Consider the following 12,326-nt stretch of genomic DNA (forward strand, 5'->3'; position numbering starts at 1 on the left):
ATTCTCATTAGGGTAGATCATGATCTATAGATGCATGGGATGAAAGGATGGATAGATGTTGCTACTCCTGCCACAATGCTAAGCTTAATGAAATAGGTGGTAGTAATTTTCATAGTAAGGAGCCTGGACAAATTATAACTGTGAAAATATGGGGAAAAAGGATAATAAAACTTAAAAGCCATTATCTATTTAAAGCCTTAACTTTTTTTTTGTTTGTTTGTTTAAAAAAAGAGAGAGAGATAGAGAGAAAGGTCAATTTTGCATTTCCAAAAGATGAATTTTAAGTGTTTTTTTCCTGTGCCTTGCCCACCTCTTTGATGCGTAATTGACTTTAAACACCTTGAAAAAAGCTCAAGACCTGTGGTTGAGCCAGTCTTTCAGATCATCTTAGTTTGCATCTTTGTAACAGGGTGATTAAGGAGTAACCACAGGAGAATTAAGCATATTTCTGTGCTCTGACTGGTTTATATGTATCTCAGGCAGTTAATAAATAGGAATTTTTGTGCTGTTGCTGAGAAATAACTGTACAGCCTTTATTCAAAGCAGTCATTCCCAGCCACTAACAGCCTAAAGAATTCTGCAATCAGGGTTGGGGATTAGCAAGTGGTAATTACACTCTGAGACAACTGAAATTTAGAATTTTTTATAGTTTAACAAGAAAATCATCGAGAGATAACTTTCTGTAATAAAGTTCAAAATTTGTGTAAGCACAACTTTTACACAAATAAATTTGAATTCCTCAGCTCTAACGGACTGTTTTTCTCCAAAAGTGAAGGTACTAATAATAGTGTTTTGACCTTATTGAATATACTGCTCACCTTAAAATACCCTTTTTAGTTTTTACTGAATATAGACATTCACTTGTAGAATCATTTGCAGCAAGTTACAACTTGCTGTCCTTTGCTTCTGAACGTTCATTGAAAATACTGTGTTTCAGTGATGGGTAGTATGATCCTTGTAATAAGAAAGTTTATACATGCTTGTTGGGCTTTCATAATGTTTTCTATTCTTATCTACCTTTTCCATCACTCGGAATTAAGTCGTTGAAGTATTCGGGCTTTTAATTTCTGTGTAAAATCTCTGCCTCAGAGTGAATTCTTTTCACTTTGGAAGGAAAAGCAGATCTGCTGTTTCTAGTCAAAGGTGAAAAAGTGATTATTTAAAGGAAATAAATAATCTCATATTTTTAAAACAGTTTTATAACTAAGATGACTGAAATCTGAAAGGTAAAGTTGTTCATGGTGAGATTAAAAATTGTTTTTGTTGAACTGTAAACCTTTTGAAATAGTGTACCAAGTCCGGTTGACTAAGTCTACAGTCTATATTCAAAGGATGATTCATTGTGTTTCCATGTCTGACTTGCATAATAATGAGTGATCTAATCAAATTTGTAGTGGCAAAAATTTAAACATGGTTTGGCTGGGTGGAAAGGCTACTGTGACTTTACAAGGTGTGATAACTAAATAAAGACAAAGGTAGGGAGGACTCATGAGTCCTCATATCTCTCATCTGTGGAGAGGCTGAGAGAGCTGGGATTGTTCAGTCTGGAGAAGAGAAGGCTCAGACGGGATCTTATCAAAGTGTATAAATATCTGAAGGGAGGGTGGAAAGAAGATGGAGTCAGGCTCTTTTCAGTAGCACCCACTGACAGGACCAGAGGCAATGGGCACAAACTGAAACACAGGAGGTTCTGTCTGAACATCAGCAAACTGTTTTTCACTGTGGGGGTGACTGAGTACTGCCACAGGTTGCACAGAAATGTTGTGGAGACTCCCTCCTTGAAGATATTCAAAAGCCGTCTGGACGTGGTCCTGGGCAATTAGTGGTACATGTCCTGGGTAATTGGCTGTAGGTGGTCCTGCTTGAGCAGGAGGGTTGGAACAGACAACCTCCATAGGTTCCTTCCGACCACAGCTACTCTGTGGTTCTGTGAGTCTACAACATCAAAACCAGCTCTGTAGGAGGGTTTGCAATTCAAAGGACCGATGCTTGTTGGCGGTGGGAGCAGAATAAATAACTAGAGATCCAGGATAAAGAACAGTGGCTTTTAGAACCTCCATTTGCTATTTCAGTGACAGTTAAATCTTATTGTGTTTTTTAAGTTATGCACTCTGTTGTATTGTCAGCTGGCTATAACAGCTACCAAGGAATCTTCTTCTACTTTATCTGGTCTTGAAGTTGATCTTACGCTAACTCTCGCCGTTTGACAGAAGTTTCCCCAAGTTGATGGTTTTTCTGCAATTAAATACAGTTGTCAGTTATCTGTGTCAGTACAGATGACAGTAATAATGATTACTTTGTCATTTGGGATGCTTCACCTGCTTCCCATTTCTCATTAACTTTTGCAGTTCCATGTGTCATAGAAACACCTTCCTTAAGTTAAGGATACATCTTGAGAACTTCATCCATCTATCCTAATGAAGGTAAGATTGGGCTGAAAGAGAGATATGTAACAGGCATTATACAAATATACAGCTAAACCACATTTTCAATAATTGTCTCCAAAGTACCTACATTTTATCACTGAGATGGAGAGAAATGCAGGAAATACCTTAAAACACTCAGCTACTCAAAGCATGCTAGAACAAGTGGAACTCTAAAAACACATAGAAGACCAATCTAAACCAGTGATTTCTTCAAATCCTGCTGAAGATATCCCTTTCCTCATAGAAGAAAAATATTTTTCTGAAAATACCAGAGTTGTATTCTGATGCTATTTCCTGAAAGTATTTTCTGTAATTTTTGACATCTACTTATGTAGTGAGATAATGCAGAGAGAGGGAGGTAGCAGGGACATTTTATGAGATAGAAGTATAAACCACAATATGAAGGATAACAAGTTGCATTGTAGTTTACTGGTAACTAAAAAAGACAAGGGCACCAGGACTGTGTCTTGATTGTGACCATGGGTGAAAGACTCCTTTGTGCCTAAGGGTGTTATATATACATACAAAATGTTGTTTTTATAATACACATGTAAGTGTAGATTTCTTGGCTCAATATCATGTTTTCTAACACATTTTATCAGAGAAAAGCATTGTAAACTGCAAGCCAAATATGACCCCTGTTTTTTTTTTGGGGGGGGGGGAAGTTTATGTTCCATTTATATTTAAAACCAGAAATTTATGGCTAAGAAGACAAGGCTTGAGTGCCTATCTGTTGAGAAGGCACATACAGTCGCAATCAGCACAGAATAATCTAAAACATTAATACATGGATAGGACAGCAGAGAAACTAGTTATGTTGTTGGGTTTTTTTGGGCTTTTTTTGTTTTTTTTTTTACAGATAGTGGAATCACTTGTCAGGAATCCAGAAGAGAGTTTGCAAAGCTTTCCTTCTTGTGCCCAGGGAGGGCACTTGGCTGCCAATGTGAAGAACAGAGACTGCCTGAAGAACTCAAATTGGTCTACTTTATCCACATCGTCCAACTATTCCCTTGAGCATAATCATACTCTACTTTGGAAGAGAAAAAGATAACTTCCTAATGTGTGCCTGAGATTTCTGCCATAGAATTTAGCTATTTCATGACATCTGAAAACATACTAAAATGCCTTACAAATATTTAAGACCCAAGGTATCTGCTCAAAATAAATTACAAAGGTAAGTTTTTCAAATAATCACAGACAGATATTTTTCCCCTCGTACATTAATCAAGAATCACACCACAAAGCTTTGAGGTTTTATGATAAGACAATTTATCAATTCCAATCAGGACATCTCAATTAAATCCCAAACTGCATTTAGATATCATGTCTCATATTTCCCTCTCTCCTTATCTGCAAGCCAAATTAACGTTTTATAGGTAAAGAATGAAGCTACATGCTGTCACATATAGTGCTCATCCCATTTCTCAGGGCACTCTGAACAGAGGATCTTGAGCCATATGGCAATGTATCACTCATATCAGTGTTCCATAGGATGTGTGGAATATCTAATCTAGTCTCAGATTAGAATAGGTATGTTTTCTTCTTACTTTTAAACAATTATTCATTTTAGGATAGACTTAGTGAATTTCAGAAGAATTCAACACTTTTTTGTGGAATGCTAAACTCAACAGCTCCTAATAAGAGACTACTTCAACAAGAAAATAAATAATTATACTGGTTATTCTATTTAAAATTGTGTCAGTTTTGATTCAGCCTTTGCTAAATATCACGTTACAATAATAAGAAGTAATATCAGAGAATATTCCAGGCCACTTCAATTCTTCCTTCCTTTCAGTTATCTCAGTTGTTCCAATCTTTAATTGTAGTGTATGATACAATGCCACTGAATGACCCTGTAGTTATTCCTATGCAAATATATAATATACATTATTCTTTAAACTATTTTGTTTAACTAATGCATATGAAATACATTTAACTGCATTCTACAACCTGTACCCCTCTCTAGTATTTATACTAAATAAGCATAGCATGTTCAGTATTGTTGATCAGGACATGCTTCTTTTTTTTTTTTTTTTTTTTTCTCTACGGAGAGTATCACCCTTAAAGAGGTACGTCGAATAAGTAGAAACTCTGTAAACCTTGCAGTCACCTAATACAGCTAATTTTTGAGTTATGCATGATACAGAATCATGCTAGTAGAATGGCAGGAATATAGTGTGCTATGATGACTCTAAATAAAAAAAAATATCATAGGAAGCTCTGCTTTCAAGTGCTTCCAGAATAGTAGAATTTTCCCTCTCAAAATAAGCAGTGAAATATGCATGTTCATATTTGCACAGAACTGTCAAAGGGCTTGTATTTTGTTGTCCCAAGAATAAGCTATCTGAGCTCACTTGCCCAGCCCCCCAAGACAGGATGATCTTGGGAAAGGCTGATATAGAATTGTTTAGGTTAGAAAAGACCTTTAAGACCATCAAGTCCAACCGTTAACCTAGCACTGCCAAGTCCACCACTAAACCATGTCCCTAAGCACCATATCTACACTTCTTTGAATACCTCCAGGGACGGTGACTCAAACACTTCCCTGGGCAGCCTGTTCCAATGCTTGAAAATCTTTACAAAGAAAAATTTTTTCCAAATATCCAAGATTCCTCATAAAACTTGTTCTCTAGACCCCTCACCAGCTTTATTGCCCTTCTCTGGACTCGCTCCAGCACCTCAATGTCTTTCTTGTAGTGAAGGGCCCAAAACTGAACACAGTATTCAAGGTGCGGCCTCATTTGTGCTAACTACAGGGGGACAATCACTTCCCTAGGCCTGCTGGCCACCTTATTTCTGATACAAGCCATAATTCTATTGGCCTTCTTGGCCACCTGGGCACACTGCTGGCTCATATTCAGCTGGCTGTTGACCAACACTCCGAGGTCCTCTTCTGCTAGGCAGCTTTCCAAACACTCTTCCCCAAACCTGCAGCATTGCATGGGGTTGTGACCCAAGTCCGGGACCTGGTGCTTGGCTTTGCTGAACGTCATACAGTTTACCTTGGCCCATATAAGGAACTGAAATTTCCTCAGAGATGAGCTCGTTGTTCCTTATTCCCATTCTTGCTGCTGCTGTGGCTGTCTTAAGTAGTGGCTGTGGCCAGTGTCCCTCTTTAGAAGCAACAAAAGTGGCAGTTAACCTGACTTTTAGTTTCTCAGCTGCAGCAAGTAGCTAAATTGTAACTGCATTTGGCTCCCATAGGCAAGTATGTAGTTCACCTATAATTAGAGCCAGGCTTTTGTGCATACATTAGGAATGCTAGTTATACTCAAGGTGCACCTGAGTATTTGAGTCAACGTGTTTTACATAGAGGTCTCCTCCTTATACAAGTGTATATGAAATAAAAGCATAGAATTTCCTCATAGGAAGGAACGAAAGAAGTCAAGAAGCCTGAATCTCATGTTGCTATTAATGTAGCAGAGCAGAAGAAATTTTTACAGTAAATTCACCTCCCTTGTCAACCTAAAAAAAATTAAAATAAAAAATCCCTAAAACCTACCACTCACTTGTGAAACTAGGGAGTTGAAGATTGATTTTATTACAAATCACAAAAGTAGAAGATATATGGTGCAGAATGGAAAGGAAAAACACAAATCAACAATTGATCCTCTTCAAATGACAGTAGGAGAAAAGGAAAATATCTAAGAGGTAAATGTGGCATTGATTAAGACAATTGCTTTTTTGTACAGAAAAGGGGACCCTTAAAAAACAGAATCAAAGGAAAGAGTTTGAGACTATTGCAACTCCCTCCTGGTGCTCAAAAGTCATAAGGGGCATGCAATAATACTTTCTGAGTCTTTTTTCTAAAAATTTTGTAGAAAAGAGTCTTATTGCAGCTCTGCACAACTGAAAACAAAAGAAAACATGTCATGTCGGACATATCATGCTCCATCACCTCCCCAGGGCTGGAGGTGAAGCTGGCAGGCCTAGTGAGGGTCATGGAAGGTGGCCACACAGGAGTATGGTGTGCAATGGTCCTGGAAGGAGGAAAGCCTAGGTGGTCTTCATTTTCTAGGGAGAGCAACAAGGGCAGATCAGGGCATATACTCTTTTTTTTGGAAAAGAAAGTGGCCTATGGAAGAAACAGTGAGTGAAATGTGTGGCCAGCTGGTTGAGCGAGGTGATTCTGCCCCTCTACCCTGCTCCGGTGAGACCCGTAGTGCTTTGTCCAGCTCTGGAGCCTTAAGCACAGGAAAGACATGGACCTGTATCCAGAGGTGGGCCACAAAAATGATCAGAGGGATGGAACACCTCTCCTGTAAGGACAGGCTGAGAGAGATGGAGTAGCTCATCCTGGACAAGAGAAGGCTCTGGGGAGACGTTATAGCGGACTTTCAGTACTTGAAAGGGGCCTACAGGAAAGATGGGAACAATTTTTTTAGCAGATCCAGTTGCAATAGACCAAGGGGCAATGGCTTTAAACCAGGAGAGAGAAGATTTAGACTACATAGAAATAAGATGTTTTTTACAGTGATGGTGGTGAAACACTGGCACAGGTTGCCCAGAGAGGTGGTAGGTGCCCCATACCTGGCAACATTCGAGGTCAAGTTGGACACAAACTGTGCTATGATTCTATGATTCTAAAAACCTGAAGAACATAAAATTCATCAAAAGTCTGGCAAAGGTGGAAATTAAGTTTCTACTGAAACTAACACTGAAATTTTATTGAACTTCTTTATTCATCAAATAGCAACCAGTTTTGGAACAGATACTACTCATCTGTACTGGGAATAAGAATCCTTTCCCTGGAAAAATTATATATGATATGTTTGCTATTTAGTGTTAAATCTTATAACGCAGGTAGGATTGTAACACCATTTCTTTGGTCAAATACCAGGTATTTCAAGGATGTAGGCATTAGTGAAAATTTGTTTACCTTTATATCAGTGTTTGTGTTTTTTAAAATACGTATTTAAAAGGCATTGTATATCCCCCATTATGAAAAAAAACAAAAACAAAAACAGTCTTCGGCTTAGCAAAGCCATGCAGGTTATTATTTTTGCTAAGCCTGTTTTTAAGAACAGGGAAAACAGAAGAACAACTTTTACTGTGTAAAGCTATCAAGGACATTAAAGAATAGAATAGTATTTAATTAAAAGTACAATAATGGTCAAGTTGCTTTTCAAAAGATGGTATTGAAAAATCATTATCAAAAGATGGAATTTTGATGTCATGGAAGTGTCAACAGATGGTGATTTGTGCTCTAGCTCTTTCTAGCAGATTTTTTGAAAGAATGTGATGAAATGTCATATGTTTTTGACATTTGGTTTTCATTAGAGAACTATTTCTCACCTGATGCTGTTTGTCTCTTCAGATGCTTTTGATGATTTGATGGCAATATTGACTGCAGCTTATATTTTATTTCTTTCACTAACTCAAAATCTTTTTCTTTTTAGTTTAATATTTCAACTCAGCTTGTGTTTTAACCCATTCTTCTCCAATTAAATTAGTATAATGGAACTCTTAATGGCCATTCTACAGTTAAAGATGTATTGAAATAAAAAGTGTGGAAGTGAAGGTGTGGTGTTACATTTGACCTAAAACATCCTAGAACAAATAAACATGGTGCATAATGGACAGAAGTCCTTAATTTGATAGGGCTGGTAGGATAGTCACTTAGAAGAATCCTGGTAACCACTTGGCTATCTGACTGTGGCGAGTTGGCCCCAGTCGGCAGCCAAGCACCCACACAGCTGCTCGCTCACTCTTCTGCCTGCAGCAGGACAGAGAGGGAAACAGGAAGAACAGGAAAGAAATCTTTTGGGTCAAAATAAAGACAGGGACATCATTTACTAGCTTCTGTCATGGGCAAAACACTCTGCACTTAGGGAATTTAATCTGCCAGTTAACATAAACATTACGTTATTGATTCAGGTACTAGGAAAGAAAAAGACAAACCTTTAGACACTTGAAAAACATCTTTCCTCCCCCTTTGCCAGGCTCAACTTCACTTCAGACACCTCTCCTTCACCAGTGTTAGTGCCGCAGGTTACACTTGGTCCCTTCAGCTAGGCAACTCTCAGTGCACAGTGGTTACTCTCTGCTGACCTTTTCCTTTGCTCCAGCATGGGTCCTCCATGGTGTGTGCTTGCTCTTCCATGGAGCACCTCCTCCTCCTCTGAACACCTTGTTCCCTCTGTTGTTTCTCACAATTTTTTTTTTCCCTCCTTGTCTTCCTCACTGCTCTTTTCTCAAATATGTTGTCACTGAGGTGCCACCAGCTTTGCTGATGGGATTGGTTGTGTCCTGTGATAGATCCATTCCAGATAGAGCTGGAACCACCTGTGTCTGTCACAGGACAGCCTCTGACTTCCTCCCAGAGAGTCCACCCCTGCAGATCACCCCACACTACAAAAATCTTACAATTTACACCCAATACATTATTATTTTTCTAAGTTGAAAGGAAAGGTTGTCTGTTATAAACAAGTACATAATAGTTATAATTGACAACATAGACAGATGTCAATGACAGCGGTTCTTCTTTGGATCTCTGCAGCACTGTCCAGGAAAAGGATATGAAATTTACAGGTTCCTGTAAAAAGTGTCAAAATAGGTCAGCTAGTCTTCTGCTTAGAAGGCATGTTGTAAAAGGAAGGTTGATAAAATAGTTGGCTGCAGCCTCATAAACTTTGTACCTCACATACGTATCACAAGGACAGAGCTAGCATTTCTCAGTAAACCACAGAAAGTTATTTTTCTTCATTTGGAATGCTTTATTTCACCACTTAAAAGAAAATGGTAGTCAGATAAGCAGGCTGCTTTCCCTCTTGGCTCATCAATATCATTTCTCACATACATGCTCACTGCTACTGACTGATGAAATGGGGAGATATACTGTACTAAGCCCACTGGGGGCAGAGATGGAGATAATAGTTATGTAGTGTTGAAATATGAGATGAGTCACAAAAGAAGCAGAACTCAAACCAAGACTCTTTTTCAGAATGAGAGGGCAAGTATGGTGAAAGAAGAAAGCAAGGAGTAGCTTGTAAATATGGACACTGAATTTGAATATGGTCATTTTGGATATGGAGTGACTCATTTAAGGTAGATGAGCATGTAAGCATGAACAGGGGACATGAACAAGAAAAGTGAACAAAGTGTAAAGAAGACAAGGCATCTGCAAGTATTTTTCTTTATCTTCCAACAGGATGTTCACAACGGTCTATTTCTTGCTCCAGTTCCAGACCATACCAATCACCTCAGCATAAGTTAACAGATAAACTGTCAGTACTTAATCTCACACACATGGATTCTGCCTGGGAACTACTCTATCGTTGAACAAAGTCAGACAAAAGTGTTCAACCTTTCTGACTTAAAAAAAAAAAAAATCAATCAGATTTAGAGATATATTCCAATGTCTAGAACAACTTTTGTTTTCCAGAAGAGAAAAAAACATGAAACAATTTTGGCAGTAGCCCTTTGCTTTGAAATTATACGACAAAGACCTACACAATGTCATCTCCAAAACCAGTGTATCTGATGATACTTTGTTTTTCTGCTGAGAAGTGGAGAAATTTGAATACCAAGTATTTAAGAATTATAGCAACAATTCAATATAGTCAGTACAATTAAACATTAATTTATGTTGCTCCATGGAATATTTGAAATATATAAAAATGTAAAAGTCCACGGAAGTTTCTCAGCTAATCAAGAATGTATTACTCACACAGAGCACAGGAGATGACAAAGAAGAATGCCTATGCATGTTCATTGATGTATAGTTTTATTTACTTGATAGATGATAAGGCTCTTTCCATCTATCTTCTTAATCTGTATTTTTCTAGTTTCAAAGGAAAAGTTTTAAATTATAGATTGTAAAGCTATGTTGGCATGATACGGTACCGTGTATCAATTCACTTTATGGAGCTGTTATGAAGTTAACCTACATACCACACTGACTGTGTGAATATTAAAATTCTGATTAAAAAATGTTGACCTGATTCTTTCTTTCTAGCTCATATTCTACCAGTCTTATACTAATGTAAATCAACTTAAATGAATGGATTGCAACTAGCATAAGACTGAGATAAGTATTTAGAACTGTCTCTAATACATATGCAAGGGGTGACTTTTCTAATGTGGATGGCTTTGGAAAATATTACCAGAGCATAATTCATGTAATACAGAACAAAGGCAACTTTTTTATTTTATATGTATGTATACAGTACATATATGTATATACATTTTATATGCACTTTCACTAGCCTTGTAAACTAATATGAGAGATTTGCATCAATAAAATGCATTGATTTAATAATTGCAAAAATTTTATAAATACCTGTATTTGTAAATGATACATGGCTATAAGGAGGAGAGAAAATGTCTTTCCATACAGTTTTTGAGAGGAGAATGGGATTTACTGTTCTTCAATGGAAGCTCTTCTTATGAACCCTTTAGGTGTTCATAAATCTTCAGCTTACAGTCTTGCTGCAAACAGCAAGGTGTCTGTGCAGTTACAGCTTCTGTACTGAGGCTTACATGACCCATTTCAGACAATAAAAAAGCTCCAGATGATTCCACAACAGGGCTGCTTATTACTCTTCTGTGCAGCCTCAGCTACAGCTGCCTTCAATTTCCACCTGCCCTTGGGGTAGACGGCTTCAGAGCTCTTCTAGCAATGACCCTGGGCTGCCTTTTCTGCCCAGTATTCCCATTACGATGCCACATTAAGGACAGATGGAAATAGTTTGGACAGTCAGATTGTACTGATAAATGCTCTGTCCAAGACTTCAGGTATCATATATTCCAACAGTTTCCTGTGCAGTCTGCTCCAAAATGTCCTGAATGGATTGAAGAGTGTAGATAGCCATTGCATTTAAACACGAATCCAATCTTTACGCCATTCAATGAATGCAGTATGCATTAGACTGCTACTTCAAATGGGAATCCACTGAATATTCTTTCATTTCCCTTATAAGTTTGGCACAAAATTTTAGGAATAAGGGTGGAGTTAAACAATGATCTTGGTAAGTAAGTTCTGTCAGAACTGTATTTATTTCCTTCACTAAAATATTCCAAAACTTATGATATCAAGAGAAATGCAGAAGGACGAATCATATTGTATTCTTCATTAAAACGTAATTTTCAGTATGCCTAACTACTGAAATGGTGTTATACAGCCATAGATAACTTTCCATTTATGGTTATTATTCCATATTTGTAAAAATGAAAAAAAAATCCAGATAAAGGATTGCCTTGTCAGTACATGTAAATTGTATTTATGTATACACATATACATGTTTATATTTGTGTGCTCTTCTCTATTTCTATAAATTTATGTAAACACTAAAATACATGCATATTTATGAATAGAGCTGACATTGCATCTTGGAAAGACCTGAAGAATGTTTTAAAATATTTGCATATTCTCTTTCTATGGATGTGTGCATGATACCTCTTTTTATATATAGTGTGTGTGTGTATGTTTGAAATCATTCCTTTGTACACCTTAGAATTGCAATGACTACGTGACTGGAAACTACTGCTTTGTTTACTGAACCTTGTCACTGCAGGGCTATATCTAACTGCATTATTCAAAAAAGAACTGTAATTTTTGTTATTTCTAGTTTCCATTGAAACAGAAATTCATTAAAGTGCAGATCTGGGAAACTGAAAGTTCCGTCTAGAGGCTAACACAGCATGGGTGGAATTTTTTTAAAAACAACTTATCTTTTTTCTGGTTTGCTTTGCATATAAATTTGTAATTTGATAGTTTTAATTTGTTCTTGATCATGAGCCATGATTCTCACCAAACGAACCTTCATATGTGTCTACAAATCATGAGGAAAATTTAGTGTATCTAAGATTGAAGTGCATTTGAATCTAGATCTCCAAAGACTTTGATCTTGTTTACCTACTGCAACCAAACATTGGTATTTTATAAGGTCATATTCTTCA

The 12,326-nt window shown here is 37.3% G+C and overlaps 1 long non-coding RNA gene across 1 annotated transcript in view; it reads left to right on the plus strand.

Moving 5' to 3' along the window:
• LOC134510753 (uncharacterized) overlaps positions 1-10,242 on the plus strand; it is a 29,346-nt gene extending 19,104 nt beyond the window's left edge. The window contains exons 2-4 of the long non-coding RNA XR_010069720.1: positions 2,349-2,423; positions 3,286-3,600; positions 9,577-10,242. This is a non-coding gene — a long non-coding RNA (uncharacterized LOC134510753). The remainder of the gene's footprint in view (positions 1-2,348; positions 2,424-3,285; positions 3,601-9,576) is intronic.
• The last annotated feature ends 2,084 nt before the right edge of the window (positions 10,243-12,326 follow it).

Source organism: Chroicocephalus ridibundus, chromosome 2 (genome assembly GCF_963924245.1).
Source record: "Chroicocephalus ridibundus chromosome 2, bChrRid1.1, whole genome shotgun sequence".
Lineage (NCBI taxonomy): Eukaryota > Metazoa > Chordata > Aves > Charadriiformes > Laridae > Chroicocephalus > Chroicocephalus ridibundus.